The sequence below is a fragment of the Hylobates moloch genome, unplaced genomic scaffold (genome assembly GCF_009828535.3).
Source record: "Hylobates moloch isolate HMO894 unplaced genomic scaffold, HMol_V3 SCAFFOLD_9, whole genome shotgun sequence".
Classification (NCBI taxonomy): Eukaryota; Metazoa; Chordata; class Mammalia; order Primates; family Hylobatidae; genus Hylobates; species Hylobates moloch.
Window position 1 is genome coordinate 87288856 of NW_026652284.1, and position 22227 is coordinate 87311082.

At 39.9% G+C, this 22227-nt stretch overlaps 1 long non-coding RNA gene across 3 annotated transcripts in view; it reads right to left on the reverse strand.

Annotated features, from left to right (window-relative positions):
• Positions 1–22227, reverse strand: part of LOC131384230 (uncharacterized) — a 194203-nt gene that overhangs the window by 46908 nt on the left and 125068 nt on the right. The window contains exon 5 of one of the 3 annotated variants that reach the window (XR_009214885.1): positions 8766–8832. The exons of 1 other annotated variant lie outside the window; for it this stretch is intronic. This is a non-coding gene — a long non-coding RNA (uncharacterized LOC131384230). Of the gene's footprint in view, positions 1–8765; positions 8833–16318; positions 16452–22227 lie in introns of those variants that run through there. One more of the 3 variants, XR_009214883.1, reaches the window with a different exon arrangement.

The following is a 22227-nucleotide window of genomic DNA, read 5'->3' on the forward strand; positions in this document are numbered from 1 at the left end:
AGAGATAGATGTAAGAAGTTGGAAAAGAGAAAGTAAATACTCATAGAATGGAAAGCTACAGAATTTCATATTGTCCAAGGAAAAGAAGGAATAAATAGCAAAACATCAAAAGCATGCAAAAAAATAGTGTAAGCAATATTAAAGAAGCAACAACAAAGTAAAAGTAGTAAACAGTAAGATATAAGGAATAAAACAAAGTAAATAAAAGTTACGTTAAATATGACTTCGCCAAATTCTCTTATTGAAAAATTGAAACTGGGAGACTTAAAAAAAAAACCACCCAGATTATAGTCAGTAATGAAACACTGAAAGTGGTGAAGAAAGTTTAAAAAGAGAAGCCAGACAAAGGCAAACAAAGAGAAAGAACGGCAATATTATTAGATGGGGTAGAATTTAAGATTAAATGCATCAAATATTTATATGTGACCAAAGAATGAATTAGATCTGTCAACTCTCTTGAGAAAAAAGAGATTTCTATGTGCGAAATGATAGATGTAGAGAAAACAATGTGAAAATAATTTTTGTAAAACAATCTTCCATCCCTAGGTACATGTAAATGTGCATGTGTATATGTAAATTCTATGAGCAAAAGGAAAACGTGGAAGACTGCAGACTGGTGTTTAGTATTGGCTACCTAGAAGGGACTGGGGAAGCTTGTACAGGATCAGGTGCAGGTGAGGCTGGAGGAAGAAAAATGAGGTTTCAATAACAGCTGACTTGTGGCAAATGCATTGATAAACCCCCCATCAGCTCCTTCCTAAAGACTTAGGATACAGGCCCTGGATTCAGGAGACATTGGAGAATGACATCAAAGCTCAGGGCGAGTCCCATAGAAAACGTTCTAGAACTGACTCACAGCTGCCTGCTTAGCCACACTACTTAGGAGAATACATTCCTCTTTATTTTGTTGTATATAAGTATACAAAGAAAACTGCAAATAGCATTAAAAAAATTAAAGTGTAAAAACAGATGCTTGATTCCAATAACAATTGGTTGGGTTGTCTCAAGGCCTAGAAAATTTTCAAAATGTTCTGGATGAATACGTGTTAAGGAGTGTTATTAAGTCAATTTTCCAGAATCCTGGTATCACAGGGCTAATGTAAGACCCAAGGGTCAAGTGTAGAGAGAACAGCAGTATGCACTGAACACTTGGGATCTGTGCTTCACTGACATTTCCCACCTGCAGGTAAGTTTTGAATAGATACACATACAGATTTTCCTGTTGTTTCCCCAGCCCCAGGTAATTGCTTAGAATATCCTGCGAAGGTCTGGAGTCACTTGTATTTGGGTGATCGTAAGTAAGAAACAATACAGCATATAAAATCTTGGTAATTTAGAATTTTCTCTATTTCAAGTTCCAGTAATTATGACCATGACTTACATAAATATTGAAGGACAGACAAGCTTTCTAACCAGGACATAGGAAATTACCTGGTATGAAAAAGCAAATTAACTTTGTGATATATTTAGATCAATTTAGAGGTGAGATGGATTTTTTTCTTTTTACAGCTAGAGAAGGCAGCCAGCCAGAAAGCCCCCTGCTTAACAGAGAATCCACAAAAAGGATGAGTTCATTTATAGAGGGCTAGATTGATTATAAGGGTGATGCTGTAGGCACACTTATTAATTAAGTGTGTAACTTTAGCTTCTGATAACAAACTTTTTTTATTTACATGGGTGAGTGTGGCTTTCTATAACAAACGTTTCATAAGGTTTGTGGTTATTAAAAGCTTTATGGTTAAAAGTGACATTCCTCTGTGATTAAACCAAAAGGTTAGTTAAGCAGTTGAATATTAAGGCGAGGAGCTTTGATCGTGCTAATAAGAAACAGAGCACGTAGATTTCAACTTAAATAAGACAATTGTTCCTTATGGCTAACCTCTGTATCACAGGCCACAGTGCTCTCTGTCATCCTTTAGGCTCTACCAGGAGAAGCAGTGGCAAGGTATTGAAGATTGGAGGAGAGTGAGTTTTTGAGTATTTATCCCCCCAGCTTCCTCCCTGACCTACTGCCATAGGTTGGCTGCTTTTTGTCTCTGGAAGTCACAGACTTCTGTCCAGCAGCCTCTTTGCATACAACTCTCTTTGGATTCCAGTAACCTCCCCTTTCCTGTGCACCTTTTGGCTTGTGAATGGTAATGGCCCCCCTATAGACCTTGGCTACCGCACTCTGCTCTAAGCTGTACATAGCAATTCATTATTGAGCTCTCATCAATGCCTAGTTTGTGCCTAATGGTTACTGTTAGGCCCCTGACTGATGCCATGTGCTGTAATCTAGATGTTATTCACAAGTGCAATTTTAGCACAGGACTTTTTAACTTGTGTCAACAAGATAGTTCTCAAAACAATTCTCATCAAATACAATTGTACCTTACATTTTCACAATCCAGGTCAACCAAAGAATTAAAGTTTACTCATCTTGATTTCCAGAGTTATAGCTTGATTTGTTTGTGGATAATCAGGGGCCATTTAATTATGATGTGGACATTATAACCTACAGTGTATTATTACTGTGAATACTCCCAGGTTTACTACTTTATCTCTTTAGACTGTGGAATTAACATGTTGACATTTTCTGGCAATGATATGTGTTTAACAGAATCTTAGGCAGGTCTAAGTGACAATAATTTATTACTTTGTCCTTGTTCGTGAGCCTGTCAGGCTCAGTGGAGCTTCTTGGAGTGCATAGAGAATGCATGTGTATCCACTCTAAAGGGAAGACATAGCCACGTCTGTGCGTTGTGGGTGATGATGCAGAGTGACTCTGTTCATTCATTTATTTATTCAATTAAGAATTTGTGAACATATGGAGGCTTGCATCCATAGATAGTGAACTGGAGATTTTTTCTAGCTCCAGACCCTTCAATGTAGCTGATGACCGCAATGTGTTTCTCAAACTGAGAAAATCCTGAAGAGCTTGATGGACGATAACCAGCCATTAATGGGTGAGTTACCTGACAGCCCAACAGGCAAATAGATGAAGAATTTTTGCAAATCTTAACCTCTGAAAAGTTGGTTTGGGAATAGGAAAAACTCCTGCCAGTAAATACAACACACGGACTGAACTGTGATTGGGATGTGGCTTCTTCTTGACATGAAACAGATGGAAGCTTTTGGATATGACTTTTGACCACCTAATTAGTGGTGAATGGTTCATTGCTGGGATCTTCTTCCAGAGGGCTTGCTCAGAGATGGGAGAAGGAAGGAAGGAATTGGAAGTTGTATTGGTCTGTTCTCATACTACTATAAAGAACTAGGTGAGACTAGGTAATTTACAAAGAAAGGAGGTTTAATTGACTCACAATTCCACAGGCTGTACAGAAAGCATGGTTGGGAGGCCTCAGGAAACTTACAATCATGGCAGAAGGGCGAAGGGAAAGCAAGGACCTTCTTCACATGCGGAGCAGGAGAGAGAACCATGAGGAACAACCAGATCTCGTGAGAACTCACTATCATGAGAAACAGCAAGGGGAAAATCCACCCTCATAATCCAATCACCTCCCAGCAGGTTTCTCCCTCAACATTGGGAATTACATTTTGGCATGAGATTTGGGTGGAGACAGCCAAATCATATTAGAAGTGTCCCGGCCAGAGGCCCATCTCTGTTTAGAGGCATTCTTTGAGTATGATGGTGTAATAAACAGGAGAAATTTGGAGCCCCAAGACAATTTTCCCCCGGATAAAAAAAGAAATGAGGGCTATTTTGGAAGACAGTGTGGCAGTTTCTTAACATAGTCTTACCATACAATCCAGCAATCACACTCCTTGGTACTTATAAGTTAAAACTCATGTCTACCCAAAACCCACACATGGATGTTTATAGCAGTTTTATTCATAATTGCCAAAACTTGGAAGCAACCAAAATGTCCTTCAGTAGGTGAATGGATAAATGTGGAACATCTAGACAATGGAATATTAATCAGCACTAAAAAGAAATAAACTATCAGGCCATGAAAAGAAATGAAAGAACATTAAAACAATGTTACTTATCCCAGCACTTTGGGAGGCCGAGGCGGGCGGATCACGAGGTCAGGAGATCGAGACCACGGTGAAACCCCATCTCTACTAAACATACAAAAAATTAGCCGGGCGTGGTGGTGGGTGCCTGTAGTCCCAGCTACTCGGAGAGGCTGAGGCAGGAGAATGGCGTGAACCCGGGAGGCGGAGCTTGCAGTGAGCCGAGATCGCGCCACTGCACTCCAGCCTGGGCGACAGAGCGAGACTCCGTCTCAAAAAAAACAAACAAACAAAAAAAAACAATGTTACTTGACATCTCACTTCAGGAGAAGCCAATCTGAAAAAGCAACATACTGTATGACTCCAACTATGAGATGTTCTGGAAAAGGCAAAACCCTAGAGACACGAAAACGACCAGTGGTTGGCAGGGGCTAGTGAGGATGAATAGGGAGATTTCTTTCTAGGGGATTTTTAGGGCAGTGAAATTATTCTCATACTATACTGGGGAGTACATGTCATTATACATTTATCTAAACGTATAGAATGTATAAGATCGAGAGTGAAACCTGATGTTAATGATAGACTTTGGATATAATGACATCAGTGTAGGTTCACTGACTGTAACAAATGTACTACTCTGGTGGAGATGTTGATAGTGAGGAATACTGTGTGTGTGGAGGGGAGGGCAGAGGGCAGGTGAAGACAGGGGTATTTGGGGACGCTATACTTTCTGCTCAATTTTCCTGTGAACCTAAACTTTTCTTAAAAAAAAAAAGAAACCCAGATTTAAACATGAATTGAGTAGGTGAGGCAGTGTCTTTTGGAGTCTGTGGTCACACATAAAACGGTTCAAACAGCCTCTGTCTAAGCCCTGTGAGCCTTCCACACTGTGTATCACACTAATACAGCAGGTGTCAGACCGTAAAAGAGGAGAGGTCATTTAGCAGTCATGGGGCATACTCCTGTCTCCAGCTTATTCTCCTGAAGCATTCTATGCCCATGAGAATCTAAGCTTACTGATGGTGGGAAGTTTAATAAACACTCTCAAGCTATTAAAATGTTTCTCTACGATTTCTAAAAAGCATGCCTAAATAACTGCTTGACACACTTGGGGATGTTCTATTTCTAGAGAAAAAGGATCCATCATTCATTGGGTCTTTCAGAGAGAAAGAGAATAAGATAGAATTTGTATTCACACCAAAAACCAGAAGAAATATTTCGTGCTGTGACTGTACATCTTTGGAATGCTGGGGCTTTGGGGCAATATTTTCTGAAGCCCTTAATCTTTCAGTAGCTGCCAATTGGCCAAGAAAGAAAAAAGCAGGAGGGCACATTTCTGTGTATTACTATTCATAACAGTTTTGGATATTTTCCCCAGAGTAGTTGATGCTCCTTTGACACATAGTGAATAATTAATCATCATCTCATCCTTGCAGAGCAAAATGACAGGTTTTTTCGATTTCACAGATGGGGGAAATGTGATCACTAATGGAGAGGAGAGGAGACTGGCTTAGGACATGGGCCTGGGAGAAGCCCCAGAGGCTATGTTTCATGGTCAAGTTGAACAGATTAGACTACTGGATGCTCACAGTGCTGCTGGCTGCTGCTTCCAAGAAAGATAGACATGCTTGTCTTGACATCCCACTTCAGGAATAGATGGATACACAGGGCAGCATAAATTTGGGACAAAAGTGTTCTAACATTGCTCGCGCTGTACATTCATTCGTCTCTTTGGGCAATTCAGCACATGTGTTTATCCCATTAATGGCTGGAGAAAAAGTCATGATTATCTTCCAATTTACATGATTCATATTAGTGGGCTGGAGCAGTAATGGTGATGAATTCTTCTCTGCTTAGGTTGTGCATGTGTTCGGGGCCCCTGAAATCTGAGAATAGCCATACTATAAGTAGCTGAGCCTCTTTCTCTAGTACCTGCTCAGATAGAATTTGTTTCTAATTTAAACAAACCAATAAACAACATATTCCAAGCTGGAGAATTCTGAAGATGATGATTATGGCAAATTCTACTTCCAATTTTAGCTGTTTGTGGTGCTTTGCCTTGATTTTATGGATTTAAATTTGCTTTAGGTTAAGCAATACCTTTATAATACACACACACACTCACACTCATATGCATACACAATAACACAGTGTCAGCAAGTCTGAGCTTCAGAACATTTTCTAGTGTTTTATGTGGCTGCCATAGAATGTTATGGGAACTGTGGGGAAATGTCAGCTTCCTACTGGGAGAGTAGCACTGGAGTAATTTTTTATGTCAAGTCTGTTTCCCTACTGCAAGCTGACATGGAGAAAGAATTGGACAGGTTCTTGATCTAATGCTCTTTGTCTCCTGTCTTGGTTACGTTTAGGCCAAGTACTTTTGGAGAAATGGTTGAGCTGAGCCTTCTGCTGAATTTTGATTCTAAGGTCCCAAAGAATTTTTTTTCCATAGACAGAGTCTCACTCTGTCGCCCAGGCTGGAGTGCAGTGGTGCAATCTCGGCTCACTGCAACCTCCACCTCCCGGGTTCAAGTGTTTCTCCTGCCTCAGCCTCCAAAGTAGCTGAGACTACAGGTACATGCCACCACGCCTGGCTAATTTTTGTATTTTTAGTACAGATGGGGTTTCTCCATGTTGGCCAGGCTGGTCTCGAACTCTTGACCTCAAATGATCCACCTGCCTCAGTCTCACAAAGTGCTAGGATTATAGGCATGAGCCAGTGCACCTGGCCAGATCCCAAAGATTAAATTGTATAAATGGCAACAGCAGCAAGAGCCAGAGACACTGAAAAGTAGTGTAGAGTAGGAATTGAGAATGGCTTTGGATTGTGGAGTTTCATTATTAAAATCTCAGCTTTGACGTTTGGTTGTTGCACAATTTTAGGCAAGCTTTAATTTTTTCCATAAACACTTAGGATAGTTTCTGCCCTATGATGCATATTCAATCTGTAGTGCAATGATATTGATGATTATATGGGCAACAGACTTACTTTCTGTTTAAATCAGAACCTGGCAATCATTTCCTGCCTCCTTTACAGAGTTACAGATTCTGAGATTAGGGCCAAGGTGTCTGCGTTTTAGAAAGTTCCATAGATGGTTGTGTAAGGAGTGGATAGAAAATTATCTTTCTGGTGTTGGGAGATTCTCTGACCTCACTCAGCTTCATCTCTGAACATCTATCTCAGATAACATTAGGCCTTACTCCATGTAGCTAAACTCCTAGTCCCGACTCAGCCCTTACATGTTACTATACGATCCCTGCCTCACTGCCACAATGATTTCTCTGACCTGCCTCAGAACACTACACTTCAGGGAATAGAGAGAGTGCTGCTAGGAAGATAGTATTTGAAATGAAATGCTAGTTAGACTGAGGCAGGGCAGATCTGTGTAGATATTTAGCTGATGAGGTGTTAAACTAGGAGTGGTAGAATCATACAACGCATGATGAATCTTGCATAGGCAAAGTTGAAAAACAAACTGTTCTGATTCATCTGTACTTGTTGCTGAAATAGTTTTATCTTAACTCCCTATTTTTCTATGTGTGTTAGGTCTGCAAGAGGGTACTGAACTAAAATCCTCAGATTGGAATTTGCTGTGCTAACTATATGCATTGTTTGGAGAACAGTGAACATTCAAAATTGTATTCACCTGTGGGCAGTCCCAGGTTCACAGAGGTGGCAGGATGGAGACTGAGCACAAGAGTAGACCATGGTCATTCATGGAGCATCCAAGTGTAGTAGGACTAAACCCTTACAGCCAGGGAACACTGTGAGAGAGTGAAGACAACCTCAGAGACTTGGGAGCATGGTCAAGGAATTACACTCCTGGGAGAGATTTCTGGAAGTGGAACATGTAATCAGAAGTACAATGATGTGAATCTGGGTAAATTTCTATGATGTAGTCTCAGGAGGACAGGCGAAAGTGCCCTAGAATTAAATGAATGGGCATCAAAAAGTAATGAACAGTCTGCAAATCAGAAGAAAGCCTGGGGATGCCACTTTTTCTTTGGAAAAAAAATGGTTTTTTGTTATTTTAAGTTCTGGGATACATGGGTAGAATGTATAGGTTTGTTACATAGGTGTACATGTGCCATGGTGGTTTGCTGCACCTATCAACCCATCATCTAGGTTTTAAGCCCCAGATGCATTAGGTATTTGTTCTAATGCCCTCCCTTCCTTTGACCCCCACCCCACGGCAGGAACTGGCGTGTGATGTTCCCCTCCCTGTGTCCATGTGTTCTCCTTGTTCAACTCCCACTTATGAATGAGAACATGGGGTGTTTGGTTTTCTGTTCCTGTGTTAGTTTGCTGAGAACGATGGGATGTTGCTTTTTCATGTTGGGGATAACCTAATGCTACAATCCCTTCAAGATAGAGCTTAAGTACTTCCTGTTTCAAGGAATTGTCAGTCAAGGAGATTAACAGATATAATTGTGGGGAATCTTGGAAAAAACAGAGCCCAAAGCAAAGAGGAGAGAGCTCTCACCACCACAGCATTTCCATCTTTGAATTTTTCTAAATGCAGTTTGCAAAGTCTCATCACAGGGGAGTACCAACACCAGCTAGCATTTATTGATCACTTACTCTGTGCCAGGAATTAGACTAAATATTTTACACGTGTCATCTATTCTTTTCCAGCAGCCTTCTTGGTAGATTTCTTTTATCATCTTTCTTTGGCCATTCAGGAGACGAAGTTTCAGAGAAGTTACTGTGTCTAGGTGACAGAGGTGCAAGTAGAGGCAATAGAATTCAGACCCAGATGTGTTAACTATTCTTTATCTACTGATTTTAGGTATTATTTATCGATCTGTGCTAAATCACAATAGTCCTTCCTGAAGTAATTTTCCACATTTCTTTCCATTGTACCGTCAGCCTACCTAGAAGGAAAATGAAGAGCTATAATACATTATATGTCTCTATCTCACTGTCATCTATCTTGCCATCTTCCTTTGCCACTCTCTCTCTAATTTATATCTATATAGTGTTAAAAGAGCATCAGTTATTAAATCATATAAATACTGAGTTTATATTAAATTATATAAATCCTATTCTGTCTTAAACATTTAGTAAGATATTCTCCTTGGACTTAAGAAATGCATGGTCCAGTTGGAACAATAAGACTAATGCCATAATAACATACTGAAGGCCATAGGTATCACATGCTATATAATCAGGCAAAAAACTAAGGTCTAAAAGTGGGGAAGGCCTCTTTGATATTAAGAATTATACTATAGGCAAGGGAGCAGTTCAGCTAGTTCATAGTATTTTGTTAAAAATCAGCTGATCTGGGAGATCGAGACCACGGTGAAACCCCGTCTCTACTAAAAATACAAAAAATTAGCCGGGCATGGTGGCGGGCGCCTGTAGTCCCAGCTACTCAGAGAGGCTGAGGCAGGAGAATGACGTGAACCCGGGAGGTGGAGCTTGCAGTGAGCCGAGATCGCGCCACTGCACTCCAGCCTGGGTGACAGAGCGAGACTCCATATCCAAAAAAAAAAAAAAAAAAAAAAAAAAAATCAGCTGATCTGGCTGGGCGTGGTGGCTCACGCCTGTAATCCCAGCTCTTTGAGAGGCCAAGGCAGGTGGTTTACAAGGTCAAGAGTTTGAGACCAGCCTGACCAATATGATAAAACCCCGTCTCTACTAAAAATACAAAAATTAGCCAGGCGTGGTGGTGTGTGTGTGTGTATATATAGATGAATTAGCATTAATGACATTGAATTATTTTGAAAGGTATTTTCAGAAGCAGACCTGTGTGAAACTGATTGTTCTATTAACCATACGAATGTTTCTAATGCTAAATTAGGAATGGCTTTGTTTCATCTGAACAACTAACATGTTTTTACATTTGGGCCCTGTGAATCTTTAATGTGTTCAGGTTTCCTTCTCATGCTTCCTGTAAGAAGATTTAAAGTCAATTTTTTCCCTAAACTTTAGCAAAATTAAAAACTTTATATATATATATATATATATATATATATATTTTCTGGGAGCTAATCTCTCTTACTGACCTCCTCTTACTTGTCTTCTTATCATGATTTGTCCTTACTCCAACATGTCTTTTCAAAGGTAAATTTATACCACTACTTAGCGTATCATTTTGAAATGTTTTCTTGTCCTTTTTGGAACAAGACAGGTTATGAATAAACAATTGTATGAGGACTTGATCAATCTAAAATAACAGCTATCATTGTATTGAGTGCGTATTCACTCATTTTGCACACTCACCATGAGAGCATGTCACCCATTTTATGGAAATTATGTAATATTCACAAAGATCCTTTGATGTAGGAAACACTATCTCCATCTACAGATGATGCGGCCAGGTTAAAAACTAGCAATGGGCAGGAACAGGCCTCAAACCCACATCTCTCTGACTCTAAAGCCTTCTCACAACTGAGAGCTTGTGTAACTAGATGACCTAGATGCATTTCCCCTCAGCCTCAGACCCCTTCCCAGTGGAGCTCTTTTGACAGTCACTGGTGATCAACCCTACTTGACTGGGAGAAGATTTTAAGTTCCATCTCTGGATCCCATGCTTGGACTAAAACATTTCTTTTTGTGGTATTAGGAGGTTACTTTCCCAGCTATTTTCTGTTTTGTACATCCCTTCCCCACCGCTCCCAAATACACGAAATAAAAATTGGTTGGGCACAGTGGCTCACGCCTGTAATCCCAAAAATTTGGGAGGCCAAGGTGAGGGTCACCCGAGGTCAGGAGTTCGAGACCAGCCTGGCCAACATGGCGAAACCCCGTTTCTACTAAAAATACAAAAATTATCCTGGCATGGTGACACGTACCTGTAATCTCAGCTACTCGAGGCTGAGGCACGAGAATTGCTTGAACCCAGGAGGTGGAGGTTGAGCTACGATTGCACCCCTGCACTTTAGCATGGGTGACAGAGCAATACTCCGTCTCAAAAAAAAAAAAGCATTAGCAGAATGCGGACTAAAATTTATATTTTAAGAAGGAATACACAGCTTTGTGCTTAGGATACTTGGACAAGTATCTTTGAGATCTCAGTTTGATTCTATAAAACTTTCCTTCACATTTATGAGTCTGGACTTTGGGACTGAGAGGAGTATTTCACTTGATATTCAGTCCTCCTGCCAAAGTGAAACTATGGTCATCTTACTGTTTTTAAATCAAATCTGTACAAATCACTCAACCATGCAAAATTTCTACCTGCATTAATAAACTGATGACCTAAAATCAGAGAGAAGGGAGGGGTGGTATATACTTTATTTGATCTGTTGGCTGGCTGATGAAGGCAGACGATTTTATGAGATTCAGATTCACATTTTGCTTTGAATTTACTCTTTTTTAAGTCCACAGAATGTTTTTCACTCTCGAATTTTCCATATAAGTAGCTTTGGGAGTTGTCTCTTCAATCCATTCGATGACAGGTCAACAGAGATGGAGGCCTTTGATAGACATAGGCTTTCTAAGCTGTACGTAGCTGTAATATTTATCTGTTGACATAGTCCAGGGAGAACTCAATTTATTTAGAATCAAGACATGAGTATTTGATTATGGCTCTTAATTCATTTGCTTCATGTAGATAGTATTGTATTTTAGACCCAAGAATATAAGTGCTGAGTTGAAGCTAGTATGCAAATAGGTTATATTTGTATAGCAAATCCTGTCTCCTTTTTTTTGATGTCTGTAGGGATTGAATACTTTTAGAAGGTATATATTGCAGAATGCTAAGGAGTATCTTAGAATTGAACAGAGCAGTAGAAAATGAGTCTTGGGAAATAAAATAATATAGTTAAAATAATTCATCCAAAGTAAAGCAATTGTTCTATGCTCAGATCTTCAAAATTATAAAAGAAATTGTCTTCTTAGAAAATGGTTAGAAAATTTCAGAGAATTTTTGGTGATTTAGGAAAGGCGTTTGTGGGAGTGTTAGTTTCTCTACATCTTTTCTGGCCCCAATCATTTGTTTAAATTTATAGTTTCCGAAGTACTTTGTTTTAAGGTAAAAACAAAATTTTGTCTGATATAGCCAAACAATTGAAGCAAAATTGGATTCTATAGTTAAATAATTCAAATACTTTCCTTAAATTCTCTTATCACCCAAACTAACATTGGAAAACAAACAACCTCTAACTACATATTGTGGATGGTATAGAGTTCCTGGGATATAGCAAATATACGGTGTCAGATATTTTAGGACATTCATCAATTCATTAATTCAACAATTATTTACTGACTACCTGCTATACACCAGGCAGTGTTCTAGGTACTGGAGATTCAGCAGTGAAAAAAAAAAAATGGACAAAAAAATTTCTGTTCTCTTGGAGCTTATATTCTGTTTTAGTCTGTTCTCACGCTGCTAATAAAGACATACCCGAGACTGGATAATTTATAAAGAAAAAGAGCTTTAATGGACTCACAGTTCCACGTGGCTGGGCAGGCCTCACAATGATGGAAGGCAAAGGAGGAGCAAAAGCTCATATTACATGGCAGCAGGCAGGAGAGAGAGCATGTGCAGGGGAATGCCCCATTATAAAACCATTAGATCTTGTGACAGTTATTCACTATCGTGAGAACAGCATGGGAAAACCCTCCATCACGATTCAATCACCTCCCACCGGGTTCCTTCCATGACATGTGGGGATTATGGGAGCTAAAATTCAAGATGAGATTTGGGTGGGGACACATCCAAACCATAGCATATTCTAATTAGGGAGGAAGACAATATATGCTATAAAACGCATAGCTTGTTAGTGGTAAGCCCTAAAGAGAACAAGAAGAAAGCATTGGAGGAAGACAAAGTTTAGAGCCTGTGGCCAGAGAAGGCTTTGTTGAGAAGGCAGCATTTGAGGAGAGATGCTGGGAGGGAAGGAGTACTGTGGTGACAGTACCTCTGCATTGCAGTTTCTGTGCCTTTCTGTCCTTGGCTTCCTGTGAAATGGAAGGCAAGGAGGCCAGCATGGCTGGTGTAGAGCAAGGGAGAGGAAGATCAAGATGAGTTAGACAGTAACAGTTGCAGACAAGAGGTAGATACTGTAGAACTTTGCAAGTCATAGCAAGGACTTTGCCTGTTACTCTAACTCAGGGCTTCCCAACTGGAACACTATTGACATATTACTACCGGGTTGTCCTGGGGATTGCATGATGTTTTGTAGCATCTCTGGCCTCTGTGCATTAGATTACAGTAGCACTTCCCCAATGTGAAAATTTAAAAATGTCTCTAGACATTGCTAAATATCTCCTGGGGGACAAAACCACCCCCAGTTGGGAACCACTGCTCAAAGTGATATGAGAGGCCACTGAAAGGTTTTGAAGGGAAGGGTGCAGATCTGATTTAAAATTTAATAGGATCACTCTGGCTGCAATTATAAGTGTAAATTGGAGAGAAAGAAATCATACAATATTTCTGTAATTCAATAGATCCTGATTTTTAAAAACTGGATATTGCCAATGAGAATTTTTTTGCATATTCGAGGATCTCTTCTCCTTGTATGATATCTCATTTGCTCAATAGTTAAAGGAAATTCATAGCAATCACAGTAAATCCAAATATGCCATCTCTCCTCCCACTACAAATTAGAAACTTAAAATTTTCATAACTCATTATAAAAAGAAATCTCTCCGTAGGTTACCAAGGTATCAGTAAATGACACTAGAAGACTTTGGATTTAATATAAGAACTTTAAAACCTTTGTATTGCAAAAATCCATAGATATAGTTAAATGAGACAGTTGACAAACATTATTTTGTATATATTTGTAACATAGAATACTTTTGTATTTTTATTTTGTATTTTTGTTTATATTTTGTATATACAATTTTTATATATTTCTATGTGTTTGTAAGTATATACAAAGGATTAATATCAACATATAAATTTCCTCAGAGTTAAGAAAAGAAAGCTTCAATAGGAAGAAAGGACAAATTATATAAATAGAAAGTACATGAAATAAAAAAATATAGATAAATGGTATAGGAAATAATTTGGAAAACATGCTTAACACCACTAAGAATCAAATAAATTTAAGTTAAACAATAACATACATTTTTCATCTATGAGATTAGCAAGGATAAAGAGTATCTTATTTGATATTTACAAGAAACAGATACTCAATTTACATTGCTAGGTAAAGAGTAAACTTTAAAAAATTATAAGCCATGGGTATTTTACTTCTAGGAATTTTTCATATGGAAATAATTAGACAAGTGCCCACAGTTATAGGTATATGTTTTGTGTTTGCCACTGGAGAGTGGGATCAACCCCTCACCCACAATAGTTTTGAATGTGCAGACTGATAAAGCCACACACACACAAAGATGGTATGGAAAGGCTTTTAATTCACATAATAGGACTCTCTGGGAAAGCATGGCAGAAACCCAAGCCAATCTGCAAAGGCTTGAGTGATGCGAGAGGTGAGAGGTGATGGTTTTGATTGTGGTTAGGGATTGGAGCTGGGGTGAGTGTTCCTGTGCAGGGCCAGCCACTTGTGTGGTTTGAATTTCCTGCTGGTACCAGAAGACTTTCTTATGGGCCTGCCCAGATGTGGGGCAAAGGGGGCAAGAGGAGGGGTGGGCCTTAAAAGCTGTCAGTGAACAAACACCAAAACTGGAGTCAGACTCTTTATTACGATTCATTCCTAATACCTGATCAATGATGGAAATGTGCCATGTCTCATTTAATGAAATTTGAACTTAAGTAGGCTATTCTGGCATCCTGTGAGGCCTGCACCCTGAGCCTGGTAAGGAATGTAAAAGTTCCATTAAAGGCTTTGGTGAATGGCCCAGTGTTTTGTATTTTGAGAAATAAAATGAATGCCTTGGTCACCATCAAAAATGACTAGAACTGAAGGGTATAAGGAGTTTCTTGGTGAGGCCTCGTATCGTGCATCAGGGCACAGAGAGACAGGTGTGACTTTGATGTGTGTTTTAGGTATCTGTGGGACGAAGAATTCCCAGAGTTCTTTCTAATGGGATAACCTCAGAGAAAGAACTGTTGCTGTTAGCATTAATTGGATCAGTTAGCCAGACCATTGTCAATAGCCCAAGAGTCTGTAAAAATGTGCAGAAAGAGCTTCTTATGGTCCAAGTCATCTTCTAGTGTTAAGGCGATTGCCTGAAGTTTGGTCAGTTGTTGTAACCCTTGGATCTCATCTTTGATCAGGGATATCCCAGTTGGGGGATAGACAGCAAAAGCTCTCCAGGGAGCTTCAACACATGTGATATCTGTAAAGGTTATGAACACTCTTTCTGATCACTCAGTTGACCCCTGTGGGCTTCCAAAGTGGTCACTGGGTCCAAAGAGGGATGACCTTCCTCTGCTGTCATTGTACATGACAAGGGAATGAGGACAGGGGAAGCTGCTTCCTCTCATAGGTGGAATATGCCAGAGGGTCCAGGTTTGGGTCTATCTGGAAGCACAATTTCCATTTTCATTAGGAGGTCATTGGACATGCCAAGGCTTCAGGGTTCTGTCCGTACAACCCTAGACATAACAATCAGCTAAGTTTGGAGAGTCATAGGCTCAGGGCTTGTGGAAGCCTTCATCTCCAGAAGGGCCTTGTATGAGGCCAGAAATTGCTGCTCTACTGGAATGTGGCATTGGTCTGGGAAGGGCAGTTTCTTGCGTCAGAAATACATGGGCATCTATGGCCACTGTGGATGGTCCAGTGGCTCCAGGAGGCTGGAGAGGAGGTTGCTAAAGCCTCTACAGGAAGGGGTCTCTGGCAACACTAATGGGAGTTCCTATTGCATAGCAATCTGGATGGATTCTAGAGACTACTGCCCCCACCTGCCACGTCTTTTTTTGTAGAGGACCCAATTCAAAATGGGGCAATTTGTCAGTGATGACATGAATCGCCCAACTTTAATTTACTGATGATGCTGGGATTGAGACATGATTCAACCTGAGACAGACGGATAGGTCCTAGCCAAGACATGCAACCCAGATTTACTATAAAGCAGGCCTCAATTTCATACTCCTGTCCCTAAATGCTAATTATTGAAACATATGACTTAGGTAGGTTAAGTCTATAACATACTCAGAGTAGGACTCTACAAGCGGATCAGAACATGGGAATGCTCAAAATACAAGCTTGACAGCAGACAGCCACACAGCTCAAAGCTTGTGCGAGTCAGCAGACAACAGGTCAAAGGGCATGTTTGTAACAACAAATGATCCAGTTGGCAAGCCAAAGGCAAAAGAAGAAAGACCCAGGAAGTAGGAGTCATCACGTAGAACTTCCTGCTTGTAGTGCCAATTGTACCTCTCAAAATTGATTCAGATGCTGAGAATGATGATGCCACACATGCAATAATGGGATAGGAAAAGTTTTTATACTCAAGCAATAGGATCATTTAAAATGGTTTGCAAAACAGAAGGAAAAACTGGCTTTGATTTTTATTGCAGTTGGGGAGCTTGGGTGAGGGTTCTTGCAGGATTTGTGCGGCTTGAAGTTCTTCTCTGTGCCAGGGGTAGTAGCACCAGGCTTTCTTATAGGCTTGCCCACATGTGGGGCAACTGGGGGAAAATAAGGGATGGGATTTGAAAGGGGTCAGTGGTATAATATCAGAAAGGAAGTCAGATTTTTTATTATGGTATATTCATCATAATTCTACTTATACTGACAAAGAATTAGAACCAACCTAAATACCTAAGGAGAGGATGTGGTCAATAATTTTGTAGCTCCATGCAATGAAATATTGTGAGACTGGTAATATTGATAGGTGAGGAAATTAAGTTGTGTAAAGTAGGTACAATATGACTTCATTTTTTGTGAATATGCACATATACATCTAAACACGCGTACACATATACGCACATAAAATTAGAAGCGAATACACAAAAATGTTAACAATGATTACTTCTGGTAGGATTATAATGAATTTCATTCTGATTTTGTTTATTTGCATTTTCCTTTAACATATATTTGACATGTTTAAAAAAAAAAAAAAACAAGGCTTTTTGTTGAAAGTTTGTTTTTGAAACCTTTGGTTTTTAGGCCATTTCTAGCAATGGGGCCGCACATAGTGTGTAGGTAAGAGCTGGAGGCTTTGCTGCATGTGGCTTTTGTCCTTCTGCTGTGTGTTTTATCATTTTGCCTGGTCTAGTCTAAAGATGATCCAGATGGCCAAAATTCTATGCTGAGTAAATAGCTTTGCTGCATGGTCTGTTTAACTCTGATTTACCATGGTTCAGAACATCTTGAATTACTTTTGTATTTATTTTGTAATTTTATAAGCCTGCAAATTTCAGAGATAGAAAGATAAAGTTATTCAGAGTTACTATGGTAAATTACTTTCCTCTCCATTTTTTCAGTGCTTTGTCTAGAAAATGATAAGATCTTTATAATAAAAGTTTTGAATTCCGACAACTGAATAGGGTGAGAATTTGGCTCATCTTAAAGATTTCTTCATTAGTAAGGCAAATTCTGTTTATAGGACACAAACACTTCATAGCGTGAATGAAGGACAATAAGTGAGGCAATTAAAAACTAATTTGCATGTTTGAAAACAGTATTTCTTTTTCTTAAAAATGAAATGACATTGTTTAAAAAAAGTCACTAGGCGTTTGTTAAATTTTTAATATTTTTTAAATTATAGTCACTAAGAAAAGTATTCATTTGAAAGTTGATTTAGGAAGCAATCTAAAATTCAGAAGTCTATTATGTGACATTTACTTTCATTATCAGAATATTAATTACAGATATAACAAATAATGCCCAGTGGGTAATGCCATAGAACTTTTTTTTTTTTTTTTCCAATATGGAGTCTCGCTGTGTCTCCCAGGCTGGAGTGCAGGGGCGTGATCTCGGCTCACTACAACGTCCACCTCCCTAGGTTCAAGCAATTCTCCTACCTCAAACTCCTGAGTAGCTGGGATTACAGGTGCCCGCCACCACACCCAAGTAATTTTTGTATTTTTAGTAGAGACAGGGTTTCACCATGTTGTCCAGGCTGGCCTTGAACTCATGATCTCAGGTGATCCACCCACCTCGGTCTCCCAAAGCCCTGGGATTACAGGCATGAGCCACAATGCCCTCCTGCCATAGAACTTTCTGAAGATGAAAAAAACTTTTTGGCAATAAGTGCATTTATTTCATTCTAGTTATTTTAAAATTGATAATTTGGATAACGTATAGTTCCCATTTAAACATACTAAGCCATGTATCAGAAAACTTATTTTCTTATTGACAAATATAAAGAATGTATAGAATATGGTTTCCAAAGAAGTTAGTGACATAAGACTAAAAAAGAAAAAAACTTGTCTTACTTCCTTACTTGTCTATTATATTCCACACAGAATAAGAATTTTTACCCATATTCTTCATCCATTTCTTGTTTTCTAAAATTACTCTAACAACTCTTTTTAAGCATTCATTATGTGCCAGCCTTAAATTAGAGGTCGGGATCTCTTCCTTGATGGAATTTATACCTGGCTTTGTAATTTCAGCCTTATTGAAACTTTTCCAAAGAAGTATTTGTAGTTGACTGATGAGCAGGGTCTGTTTTCAACTCCATTTTCTCAGCATCCCTCCTAGCTAAGGTGTGGGCACATTGGCCCCAGACTTTGAATGGGAAGAGAGTGTCCTGATGAAGCAGAGACCATAGAAAAACAAACTAAAACTGAGCTGGTGACTGATGGAAGCAGTAGGGATTGAAAGAGACATCCATTTTCCAGAGGTGGCCATAGTATCTGAGAGGCAAGCTGAGGCATCTGCCAGTAGGGGCTCCGGTGGAGTTCCTTAGCCTAAGCCTGGTTCTCTTGTCTTCCCTGCAATCCTGTCAGCCACTCAGCATCTTTTAAATCACGTCTTTTCTTTTTTCTTTTTTTCTGAATGAAACCATAGTCAGCGTCTGCTGCTTGCATCTAAGAACCTAAGTCATTTAATATTATTAATCTGATATCATCGAGGGAATAAAATCAGAGTTTAATGAAGACCAATTTGTCTATAAAGTCCATGCTATTTCTAATATGTTGTGCTACAGGGATGGCTTCTTTTCCAAGCAAAGCTGCCTCTGGGTCCAATTTTATAAGAAAATCTCTCTTGGCTCATTAAAACCTGTATACCCTTCTGCAGTGGCACCTCTAATGAGAGCAGGGACAGGCTTTCTCATCCTAACTCAATTCAGGGGTGTCTGTGATGCCGAAACCATCTTCAGTTCATTCAACTTAGTGAGAAAAAGAGTGCAAAAAGTGGCTGTAAAAATAAAGCTTAGCATTGTGGAAGTGGCTCATTGACTTACTGTGTATCTTAGGTTTCAGGTCATTGTTTTGTCATCAAGTATAAAATAACAGTTTTTTTTGTTTTTTGTTTTTTTGTTTTTTTTTTTTTTTTTGAGACAGAGTCTCACTCTGTTGCCCAGGCTGGAGTGCAGTAGCTTGATCCTGGCTCACTGCAATCTCCGCCTCCTGAGTTCAAGCGATTCTCCTGCCTCAGCCTCTTGAGTAGCTGGAATTACAGGTGTGCGCCACCACGCCCAGCTACTTTTGTGTATTTAGTAGAGACAGGGTTTCACCATGTTAGCCAGGCTGATCTCAAACTCCCGACCTCTGGTGATCCACCTGCCTTGGCTCTCAAAGGCCTGGGGTTACAGGGGTAAGCCACCACACCTGGCCAAAATAACAATTTTAAAGTAAAACCTGGTCATCTTCTGTTAGTGATGGCCAGGCTGTGTGAGGTGTTATAGAGCTGGAGCTGGGGCCCCCGTCACAATGTCTTATTCCACTCACTCCTGCTGTTATGTGGAACGTGCTCTCAAGATTTATGTTTGTTTTGAAGTTAATTAGTCTGATGTAAACCTTATGTGCTTCTGATTAATTAGTTTGACACTAGCTAACTCTAATATGCATGTATGATCTGGGACAACATAGGTTGTGGGTGGGGGAGGGCCGGTGGCTCCCAGGAGGCAGTGGATGGGAGGTTTTCCCCTAAGAGGACACTCCGTCCTCTCCATTCTCCATTTTATTCTAACAAAACCTGCATACATTTTACACGGTCTTAGAGAAGAAAAAGTTCACAGCTCACACTGTGTTTCCATGACTCATCATTTTTCATGTTTGGACTCCTTTTCTGACAGCTTCTTCTTCTTTAAAAAAAAAAAAAAAAAAAAACTTCTGGGTGTATTTTGTGAAATTTTGATGGTAGTTGTAAGTCTCCTTTTTGTGTACCAGAGCCCTTCATGAGGAAATACTTGCTTTTTCAGATTGTCTTACCTCTTCCCCTTCCCAGATTGATGATGTAGTCTTAGGGCAGTTTGCCATGTGTTGGTGGCTGGTGGAGGGCGTGTTAGGAGGGAGGGCTTCAGATCTGCAGGAGAACCCCAGAGTTGTTTTCTGGCTCCCTATTGGACTCTACAGCCTGGTGACTCTTATCCACAAGGTCACTGCTACCCCTGCCTGCTGAAACCTGTGGCTGGAGAGCATATTAAAAGCTCTTGTACAAAACTATTTGTAAGGAGACTAGGGTCAGCTGCTTCTCCTCTCCTCTTCCTGCCCAAACTTGTTCTTCTATACCTTCTCCCATCTATCTTCCTCTTCCAGTCCTGCTTCTCGGACAGAACCAGCTAAGGCCCATCCTCCCTCCACAGGGCACCTAAGAACCGTGGATACCTTCTGCATAGTATGCAGGCTGCTGGCAGAAGTTCTAGAAAGATAAACTCAGACCTGACTTCTCCTTCACTGCACCATGTCCATGTGTTTACTGTGTGGTGGCTACTCCATGCAAGACTCTTCCCACAGGACAAAATGCAAAACTGGCAAAAAGCCCTCCCACTTTCAGCTTCTTTTCAACCTATCTAATATGCTTCCTACCCCAACTTAAGATTTCGGCTTATAATAAAGAGGTCTTGACCACTCCCCACTAATCTTTTTCTTCCCACAATCTTCTGGGGTTGGAAGAAATTTCTAAGATAGCATCTGCCCTGTCTTGACTTTCTCTGGATCATAATAGCTGTCAAGTTGAAACAAAAGAAACTGGCTCATTTTAAGAGAAGTTTCAAAAATTTTATGTCCTCTGAGTGTGTTTGTGTATTTGCCTGTGTATACATGCATTTAGTTCTATTGAAATTGGATAGGTATATATTTGTTGCACCTTGTATTTGTAACTTAAGGTATAGCTTTCCTTTTGGAAAGTATGCACAGTGTATTAGTCTGTTTTCACCCTGCTGACGAAGACATACCTGAGACTGGGCAATTTACAAAAGAAAGGGGTTTAATGGACTTACAGTTCCACATGGCCGGGGAGGCCTCAGAATCATGGTGGAAGGCAAGGAGGAGCAAGTCACGTCTTACCTCGATGGCAGCAGGCAAAGAGAGCTTGTGCAGGGGAACTCCCCTTTATAAAATCATCAAATGTCATGAGACTTATTCACTATCATGAGAACAGGGGCAGGGAAAGACCTGCCCCCACGATTCAACTACCTCCCACTGGGTCTCTCCTACAATATATGGGAATTCAAGATGAGATTTGGGTGGGGACACAGCCAAACCATATCACACAGATAAATACTTTAAATAATTATTTTTTAAAAGGAGATAGGTGTTCATAAGAAAAGCTATCACCTGTTTCTCCCTTCTCTATCCCATCCTATTCCCCAGAAGAAACCATTTTTACCTTTTTATACAAATTCTCTTTACATTTTCCTGCTAATTATCTCCATATCACTAAATGATACAGCACCCTTGTGAGGAGGGAAACTATCAGCCTGCAGGGATCTTCTCCCCCAACCTGGAGGTGAATTCAGAGGTGGATTCAGTGCTTAGGGGGTGGGACAACAGCTACATCGGCTGCATTGTCTCTGTACAGACTTAGAAGCATCCATTCCTCATTGAGAGCTCATTACATACTAAATGTATGGGTAAGATCAAATCTACAGCATTTAAATTAAGCAGGCCCAATTATTTACAGATGTCTTAAAATGTGAAAACCACAACATTTATAATGAAGATTACCTATATGTAGTAGGTATGTGTAACTCATGCACTGAATGTATGACTCATAAGATGGATAAAAGCTCTGTCTCCCGACATCCTTTTCAACTTCATTCGGTGGAGGAAGACATTCCTCAGCTCCTTGATAGAGTTACTGAAATAATAGACTGTCCCAGAGTCAATTTATGTCACAAAATACAGTCATAATTCAAGAGTTAGGAGCATCTAGTCCAAGCTGTTAATGAATACTTCTGTCTTTATTGAAAGACATGACTTCTCACCTTTTCCCAGCTAAGGTCTGGGGTGTACTCACTACCTGCACCCTTTCTTATTCTATCCCCCAATGGATGTTCTATACCCCTCC